The sequence below is a fragment of the Bison bison genome, unplaced genomic scaffold (genome assembly GCF_000754665.1).
Source record: "Bison bison bison isolate TAMUID 2011002044 unplaced genomic scaffold, Bison_UMD1.0 scf7180017864469, whole genome shotgun sequence".
Classification (NCBI taxonomy): domain Eukaryota; kingdom Metazoa; phylum Chordata; class Mammalia; order Artiodactyla; family Bovidae; genus Bison; species Bison bison.
In genome coordinates, this window is record NW_011495030.1 from 6,452,778 (window position 1) to 6,462,759 (window position 9,982).

The window sequence follows — 9,982 nt, forward strand, 5'->3', positions numbered from 1 at the left end:
ATGTCTCTGCTTTTGAATATGCTATCTAGGTTGGTCATAACTTTCCTTCCAAGGAGTAAGCATCTTTTAACTTCATGGCTGCAGTCACCATCTGCAGTGATTTTGGAGCCCCCCAAAAATAAAGTCAGACACTGTTTCCACTGTTTCCCCATCTATTTCCCATGGAGTGATGGGACTGGATGCCATGATCTTTGTTTTCTGAATATTGAGCTTTAAGCCAACTTTTTCACTGTCCCCTTTCACTTTCATCAAGAGGCTTTTTAGTTCCTCTTCACTTTCTGCCATAAGGGTGGTGTCATCAGCATATCTGATGTTATTGATATTTCTCATGTTCTTACTGGAGAAATAATTCCTGGTCATTCATCTTAGAGAAAACAGAAGGTCCAGTAGTGGGATGGGTTCAGTGGTGACCATTAAGGAAGAATGGGATGGAGAACAGAAGAGGCAGGAAGCTTGGGGACCAAATGGCCCACGTCACCAAGGATTTACTGAGAGATAAAGGAAGGAATGAGAACCTCAGCAGATGTGAACTCTAGACCAGTGTTCTTCAAAGGGGTTGGACCGTGCCCCAGAAAGGACGTGGGATGGTACCTCATGGTGTGGAAGAAAATACTGAACTGTTATTTTCCATTTTTTCAGTTATTTGTTATAGTGGATTGAATTGTGTCCTACCAACATGTATGCTCAAGTCCTAAAGCCCGGTATCTGTGCCTATGATTGTATCTGGATAGATCTTTGCACATACCATGAAGTTTACATGAAGTCATACTGGATTAAGGGAAAGTCGCTCAGTCGTGTCTGACTTTTTGTGACCCCATGGACTGTACAGTCCATGGAATTCTCCAGCCCAGAATACTAGAATGGGTATCCTTTCCCTTCTCCAGGGGATCTTCCCAACCCAAGGAATGAACCCAGGTCTCCCACACTGCAGGCAGATTCCTTACCAGCTGAGCCACAGGGGAAGCCCATACTGGATTAGGGTGAGCCCCAAATCCAATGACCAGTGTCCTTACAGGAAGAGAGAACACATAGAGACACACCCTGGGATGAAAACCAACTGAAGATGGTGGCGAGACTGGAGTTACGCAGCTGCAAGGAAGACCAAGGATTTTCAGGCACCATCAGAAGCTGAAAGACCCAAGTTTCTTCCTTGGAACCTTCAGAGGAAACATGGTCCTGCTGATGCCCTGATTGCACACTTCTAGCCTCTGGAATTGTTAGAGAATACATTTTTGTTGTTTTAAGCACGTGGTTGGTAGTAATTTGTTACAGCAGCCCTAGGAGACTAGTGCAGTTTAACACAAGTGGATTGAGTAGGTAAATGCTGGATTCTAATCACCAGCTTAGAGTTAAGATATCTGTTAGTTCACCTAAGTTCCTCAGGCTTGGCTAAGGGGGGTTAGTTAGCAAGACTGTGATTACATCTTAAAACATATGTTTTAAACATGTTTACTCAGCCATGAGACTATTAGACAGCATCATAGACTCAATGGATGTAAATTTGAGCAAACTTGAGACAGTGGAAGACAGAGGAGCCTGGTGTGCTACATACAGTCCATGGGTTGGGCATGAACAATCGCAAAGAGTTGAACACAACTTAGCAACTGAACAATGGCAACAACCAGCCATGTGATGGACACATGGGCCAGAGTTTGAATAATCTGAGTAAGGGTGTAGAACACGGAAATGTCACTTAAAGCTGACCAACACATATCATTATTTCACTGAACCTAAGCGTGCACAAGTTTCCCCCTGTAATTCCTTCTGCTGCAGCTGTCCAAATACACAGGGAGTGAGAGGATTTGTCTTAGCTGGAGTCCAAGGTGGAGAAGCTTAATGCTAAGCACTTGAAGTTTCCAGAGCATTAATTCTCTGGTCAGCATGTCTTCCAGTTTTATAAACCAAAAAGCTCATCCAACTCTCTGGAAACCACCTTCTCTGGCAGCATACCTGGGTAGTACAGACCTTTGCTAGGGATCCAAACATTTAAAACTATGCTTTAAAACATTATGCACAGGATAAGCAGCTGAGCTGGTCCAACAATAAGCCATATTTATTTTTTCAATTCATGTTTTTAGTTTTATTTTTGTATGTCTTAGAAAATGCACACTATATGAATTTCTATATGTGCATATACACAGACATGTCTATGCATGTGTGTATATATAGTATATATACATATATACATCCATATAGACCTATCTATATATCTATCTGGAGCATTTTGTTTTGTATTTTCTATTATTACTGTAGTACAGCCACACAATTAAAAGAGAAAGATTAATCTACGTGGAGCACACATAAAGAAAGTGATTTTACTCAAACGTGCACATATCCAATAACATTGGAGACCATTTCTGTGAACTTTAGGGATATAAATTTCATAAAGTTCATAAAAAAGAAATGTTCTCTTTTACTGTCCAGAGCAATAAAACAGAAGACAGCTCAAGAATGATAGGAGGCTGTCAGAAATAAAATGCTACTAGTACAATCAGAAATGCTGCTGGCAGGGAAGAAAAGGGCAGTCATTGTCACACTGGTGTGGTCGCACAGGGAGTTCTCCCAGGAGGTCAGAGTTTAAAAGAATATTTGACGATAAGGGAGGGGGAGATCCTCCCTGAGGCAGAATAAAAAGGTAGCCCCTTTCTGAAAAAATAGTGTGAAAACCTTGACATTAAGGAAGTGCTGAGGTTTGTAGAAAATACCAAGGAAAACAATTTTAAGACCAAAAAAAAAAAAAAAAATGATGAGATATAGTAAGATTAAGAAAGTAAGTAGGAGAAGAGGAAATGGAACTGAGGTTTACTGTGGACACACTGTGTGCTAATTATTATACTGTTTTCTCCCTTTCTATCTGCAAAAGCCTAGTGAGACAATTACCATAAAGTCTACTTTATAGATGATGAGGTGAGGAAACTGGGGTGCTGCTACTGCTAAGTCGCTTCAGTCGTGTCCGACTCTGTGTGACCCCATAGATGGCAGCCCACCAGGCTCCCCCATCCCTGGGATTCTCCAGGCAAGAACACTAGAGTGGGTTGCCATTTCCTTTTCCAAGGGATCTTCCCGACCCAGGGATCGAACCCGGGTCTCCTGCATTGTAGGTAGATGCTTTACCCTCTGAGCCATCAGGGAAGCCCACAGGTAAGGCACAAATATAGCAAATATTTTGTTACAATTTTTCAAAACTGCAATGAAGCTCTTACCTCTGTCAAGGAAGTAATAATATTTATGAAGGAAGACCACGATGTAGAAATACAATAACTCAAGGAAGAGGAAGAGAAAGATCTCAATGTACCAATATGGAAATTATTTGAGATACATTGTTAAGTGAGAATATTAAGATGTAGAAAACAGGTATAGAATGTTACTGTTTACGTATAAAAGCAGAGGAAAAATATCCCTACAAATACAGTATTTTCTAACCGTATATCCAAAGTGAAACTCTTAAGAGGTATGCAAGGAACAGTTAACAGTGTCTACACAGTGGAGGAGAGGAAGGAATGAATGGGGTGTGGCACTGGGATGAACACTTTTCACTGTAAGCTTTTTTATGCATTTTTATTGTGAACAGCATAACTATATTATTAAAAATTGAATATCCCCTTAAAGAGATAGAAAGTTGTGATAACTGGAGATATAACACAGTTTTATAAAGAACAGTAACAAAAGTGAAAACATTAGTCACTTAGTCATGTCTGACTCTTTGCGATCCTATGGACTGGAGCCCTCCTGGCTCCTCTGTCCACGGGATTCTCTGGGCAAGAATACTGGAGTGGGTCGACACTTCCTTTTCCAGGGGATCTTCCTGATCCACAGATCGAACCTGGGTCTCCTGCACTGCAGGCAGATTGTTTACCGAATGAGCAACCAGGGAAACTCTAAAAGAACAGTAATAGCTAGCCCAGTTAGTTTCATTTCTCTTTTTGGCAGTGTTATTCGACTGGGCTATGAGGGTAAAACCAGAGGTTAAACTCAAGTGGATCCCATTCAATAAAGGCTGGTCCATACTTCCTCTGGCCTGGATGGAGGAACATAGGCAGGATATGACGACAGGTGGAGGGTTTTGAGCTACTTCAACATCAGATCCAAAGGGTATAGACAGGGCTATGCATATTTTGAAGGAACATTTACACTCTGGACCTCTTTCTGCTGAATAATTTTTAAATAAATATTTGCCTATTAAATTTGCAAATGATAAAAAATGGTAGGCATCCCTAATGTGCTACACAAAAGAATGTTTAAAAGTAAGTAAAAGAATCCACTGGCTCTAGTAAGGATCTACAGACAGCATGATGAATGCATGAATGGAATAAACAGACAGCACGATGAATGCATGAGTGGAATAAACACAAAAACTTGAACTGAAGCTGACAAAAATCAGCTGTGTACCAGGAGAAGACTTAAACGTAGATTGTATAAAAATAGGCTTTTTGCTTTGAATTATCCAAACACTCAAGTACAGTGGCCCTCAACCTACACTTTGATTATATTATTATAAGTATGGTACTCAAGACAGCAGTGGTCACTATTGCTTTGTACTCAGCACATATCAGAAGATGTATGCTGTCCTGTTATTTTAAAGGGGACATTGAAAACCTGGCTATTTCCAGAGAGGACTTAAAGTTTTAAACTAGTTCAAAATCACTCTTAAAGAGGGGAGGAGCTGAGCATGTTAGCCTGAGGACAGGGAGACTAGGAGAATATTTTCTAAGACTCTCCTAATACTTGAACAACGGCCACTTGGAGATTGGAACAGACCTATTTCTTTTGAATTCAGAAGCACAACTAAGATTAATGAGTTGAATATACAGGAAGTAGATACAGGATCCATATCAAGAGTGATTTTTTAATAATTAAGAGATGTCTAAAGTAGAAGAAAGTAGTGAATAGCCCATGACTATATGAAAAGTTACTTAACTTTATTAGTGATTAAGGGCTTCCCTGGTGGCTCAGAGTAGTAAAGAATGTGCCTGCAATGCAGGAGACCCAGGTTCGATCCCTGGGTCAGAAGATCCCGTGGAGAAGGAAATAGCAACCCACACCAGTATTCTTGCCTGGAGAATTCCATGGACAGAGAAGTCTGGTGTGCTACAGTCTATGGAGTCTCAAAGAGTTGGACACGACTGAGCTACTAACACTATTAGTGACTGCTGCTGCTGCTGCTGCTAAGTCTCGTCAGTCGTGTCCAACTCTGTGTGACCCCATGGACGGCAGCCCACCAGGCTCCGCCGTCCCTAGGATTCTCCAGGCAAGAACACTGGAGTGGGTTGCCATTTCCTTCTCCAATGCATGAAAGAGAAAAGTGAAAGTGAAGTCGCTCAGTCGTGTCTGACTCCAAGCGACCCCATGGACTGCAGCCTACCAGGCTCCTCCGTCCATGGGATTTTCCAGGCAAGAGTCCTGGAGTGGGATGCCATTGCCTTCTCCAACACTATTAGTGACTAGAGAACTATAAATCAACTATAACCAGATTCAACTCTAAACACTTATTTTAGAGTCTATTAGATTTGTAAAAGCATAGAGACTGGTAACATCCAGTCTTAGGAAAAATATGGAGAAAAGAGCCTGCTTATCTATGGCTGGCATGAGTGTAAATTGGTGCTGCCACTGAAAAAGTTAGGATCTAGCAGACTGTAACATGTATGTACCCTCTGATCCAGCAATTCTATTTTTAAGCATCTCACTTAGAAATATTCATGTTACTGTGCAAGTTCTATGTTCAAGTGTACTTAGTGTAAAACTTTTTGCAATGGTAAAAAAAAAAATAATTGGAAGCAATCTAAATGTCAGTGGATCAGGGATTTTTTAAAAGACATGATGGTATATCCATATCCTTGACTGTCATTCACCCACAAAAAGAACAAAGCATATCTATCTGTACAGATTCAGGACTTACTACTAAGAGAAAATGTTAGTTGTAGACTGTTAGTATAACCTTCATATAAAACAATAGCAACTCCACAATGATATTATTTGTTGGTCCAGGCACAGAAAATCACTTGAAAGGATATGGACCAAGCAAGCATATCTGAGGAATGGGGTGAGGGGTGGGTGTGTGGCTTCACCCTAGACACTTTTGAAGTTTTCAATTTATATGTGAGCATGTTTAGGTTTTGTAATGAAATAAAGACTTTAAAAATGGAAAAGCACAGGCCCAAGGAAGTGGGATATGGGGAGAGGTAGGGAGGGAAGAAAGTTGGGTGAAATGACCTCTGAATACCCTTAATATCCTGAGATATAATATTCAAGTGTCCTTGAACCACACTCCTCTAGGCCCTTCTCTGCTAACTCACACAGGAGAAGCTCCCACAAGATGAAAGAAAACAGAGCATTCTAAAAATGAGCCAAGTTGAAGTAATCACAGCTGAGACCTCGTGTGTCCATGGGGAGCAGTGTCCTGCCTGACACACCGCATGTGCCCTTGTAGTACTCTCCCCGCTGCGGTACAGATGGACTTCCCGGCGCTAAATTTGGGGATGTTTGGCCAGACAGATGCAAGTAAAGCCAGGAAGCTGCCGTGGGCTTTAGAGTATTGAGAGCTCAAGCTTTTGCCAGTGTCCCCACAAGTTGATGGGTTTCCTTCCAGGCTGTGCAGTCAGGAGTGGAACACTGCCTTTGACTTATCCTAAGCTCCCTTTCCTGGCTGTGATCAGTGCAAGGCGATGTGTGCCCTACAGGCTTTGAAGCCGGGGGCACCTTTGCAAGTTCAGCCAGACCTTGGTAAAGCCTGTTGGCCACTTCCAGTCCTGGGGTCTTGGGGGCCCACCGGCTTCCCACAGGCCCAGTAACCAGAGGCAGGATTGAGTCCATACGCTCTTGCTTACTGCTTATTGGTGACAAACAGCACTCTCCCTGAGAGGGTCTCTCCTTCCGTGGCCAAGAGAGGAGTCTGAAGAAGACACCGCACCTGATGCCAGTGAGTCAGAGGCTCAGTGGGGGCTGTTGACAGCCAAGCCGTTACCCTGTGGGGCAAGGAAAGAGTTAAAAGCCAATTAGGCTTCAGGCCCAGAACTGGGGACTAGTAGTTCGCTGTTTGGAGAAGGAAATGGCAACCCACTCCAGTGTTCTTGCCTGGAGAATCCCAGGGACGGGGGAGCCTGCTAGGCTGCCGTCTATGGGGTTGCACAGAGTCGGACACGACTGAAGCAACTTAGCAGCAGCAGCAGTTCACTGTTTATTGACTCATGGAACACTTTTAAAATAAGGATAGCTCAATTTATTGAGCAGTTACTATGTGCTGAGTATTGTCCCAGGACCGTTAGGTATATTTTAGCCCATTAAATCTATACAGCAACCTTATGGAGTTAGGCCAGGCTTCAAATCCAGGGACTTGGTCACTCTATAAATCTATATGGCTGTATCAAAGTTCATTAGAAGCCCAATAATAACAAAGTTTGGGGAATTGACTTCTTGGAAAAGTCTGGCAGGGTGGAAAGTCTGGAGTGTGGCCTTTTATTGTCTGATGCCAACCCATTCAGGAGTCCTGATGGGCTTCTGGAAGCAAGAAAATCTACTGGGGCAGATGGCCTCTACTATCTTTCCAGCTCCAACGTGTGTGTCTGTGTGTGTCTATGCCTGTGTGCATGTGTGCGGGTGTCTTTGTGCCTATATGTGTGTGTGTGTATCTGTATGTGTCTGTGTGTGTCAGTGTGTCTATGTGTGTGTCTGTGTAAGTTGAAGGAGGACATCCTGCTGATACTCTGAACGGAGGTTACCTGTCCTGGGAATTGGCAGGGGTCGCGGGCTGGCAGGGAATCAGGTGCACACTCAGCATGGAGTACATCCCTAGATAGGGGACATTCTGAATTGAAGATTTGGGGGGGGAAGTTTATATAGTCTAAATGCTAAGTAAAATGAACCACCTTTATATCAAAATACATACTCAGTTATATTATGAGGTAGAATGCAAATGTAGAAGCTTTTTAAAATAAAGCCTTTAACTTCAAAGAAATTTCCCCCATGAAGCAGACCGCTGCAAGCTTATCTCCCTCACCCTTGCAGGAACAAATTCATTTACTTGGGATGTGAGTGTGGGGAAGTCTGAGAAATAGATGCACAGATTCCTTGAACACGCATGCTGTGTGGGATAGGAATCACTCACAGATAGTGTGCCTTCTCTCTGATTGTCAGTCCAGACAAGGCTTCTGGGGACCCCCCCTCCTGAGCCCCACAAGCTCCCTGAGCTGAATCACAGGCCCACGGGCACTGCTTTCTCAGCAGGTGCCATGGGGAGCCTGGATGCTTTCATAAGAAGTGGAGGAGGGTGTACTGTTAGTTTGCCTTCTGCCAGGTCACATGAGTCAGATCAACCCTCACTGCTGGTGGGACACATGGAGAAGTGTGGGAAGAGAGCAGAGACTGGGGGCTTGTGGAGTGGCACAGCCCTTAAGAGAACACCAAACACTGACGGTCAGCTTGTAGGTGGTCCTTCCCCTCCTCCCCCCACAACTTTCAAGCCTTTCCAGTAGGAGAGAAAGGGGTGCACCAGGCGGGAAGTTACCAATGCTGCAATTAGCATTGTTAGCACCTGCCTACCTGGTCATTAAAAAAGGATTCTAGATTGTGAAACCAAAAGCTGTAACCTACATGGGGAAAATCCATTGAGATATTACTCAGACACAAGAGGTTCTACAACCAGGGATGACGGAAACGAAGACAGGGCTTGCTCATCAACCCCCCCCTTCCCCACCAACACTCATCTATTTTGGAAAAGAACAAGTTGGCTGACAAAGCACAGACCTTATCTCGCCACTCCAAATCCCAACCCAACTGGCTTAAGAGATTTTATTACAGATTTTATTTTATCCAGAGTTGATATGGCTACCACAGAAAACTGTCTTATCTTTATTTCACTCTAAAAACTAAAAGTAACATTAACATCAGTGTTTATTTTCTGGAAACCTGGAGAAAACAAATACTACTGTTTGAACCTAGTTTTTTAAAGCATTAAAGTTAAGATGACAAATAGTAGAGGATAACGTGGAACAGCACAGACGAAGAAGGGGAATGATACCTACTGAGAGCCGACAAAGGCCATGTCAGCCAGAAGGCCAGGCCATGACGAGGCCAGACTGCACCATCTGAAACACACAGGGAATTCCTACTCTGCAAGGAAATAAAAAAGAGAAAGAACAAAGAAACACTTGGAATTATTTTTCTGTTGACAGACATACTGGATACATTTGTGAGATCGGTGGGAACATTCACAGAACATTTTCTTTCTCTCTGAAGCATTCTTGCTTTGGCAGCAAGACTCTCTCAGTGGGTGATTAATGCTTGGGTAAGGCTGCACATTTGAGAATGTTGCTTCTTGATGAAACTCTGCAAGGGCCAGCCCACTGTGCTGCAGTGATCCAGAACTCCACAGGGAGAGTACAGCATTCGGAATGGGGTTTGACTACTGAACAGGAGGATGACTCAGGACACAGGCGACAACCGTCCTTCCAGAAGCCAAAACGTGGGCTGTGGCACCTCCCCTAGGCAGCTGTTCAGAAGGGAAGGGCTATTCAGATGCTTAAAGGAGGAAATGGACCACAAGGGTGAAGATGAAGCTCCGAAGGTCTCTGTCACAGTTCATTTCTTTTTCATGGAGGCAATATAACTTCTCACCATGCTACTGCAAAACTCGTGCAGAAGTGGCCGTGGCTGATGTCAAATGTAGAGTAAGTAGGAATAGAAAGAATGTTGAAAAAGACATAACAAAATATAGAAGCTGCACCTGTTTTAGCCATGGAGCTTTGGAAAGTCATTTAAATTCTCTGAGCCTCAGTTTCCTCTTTTGTTACATGCTTGTGCTCAGTCACGTCTGACTCTTTGTGATGCCATGGACTATAGCACGAGCTCCTCTGTCCATGGGAATATCCCCGCAAGAATACTGGAGTGGGTTACCATTTCCTACCTCAGGGGATCTTCCCGACCCAAGGATCCAATCCGCATCTCCTGCATTGGCAGGCAGATTCTTTTACCATTAAGCTACCTGGAA

The 9,982-nt window shown here is 43.3% G+C and overlaps 1 pseudogene; it reads right to left on the reverse strand.

Moving 5' to 3' along the window:
- Positions 1–9,982, reverse strand: part of LOC105003524 — a 172,783-nt pseudogene that overhangs the window by 12,607 nt on the left and 150,194 nt on the right.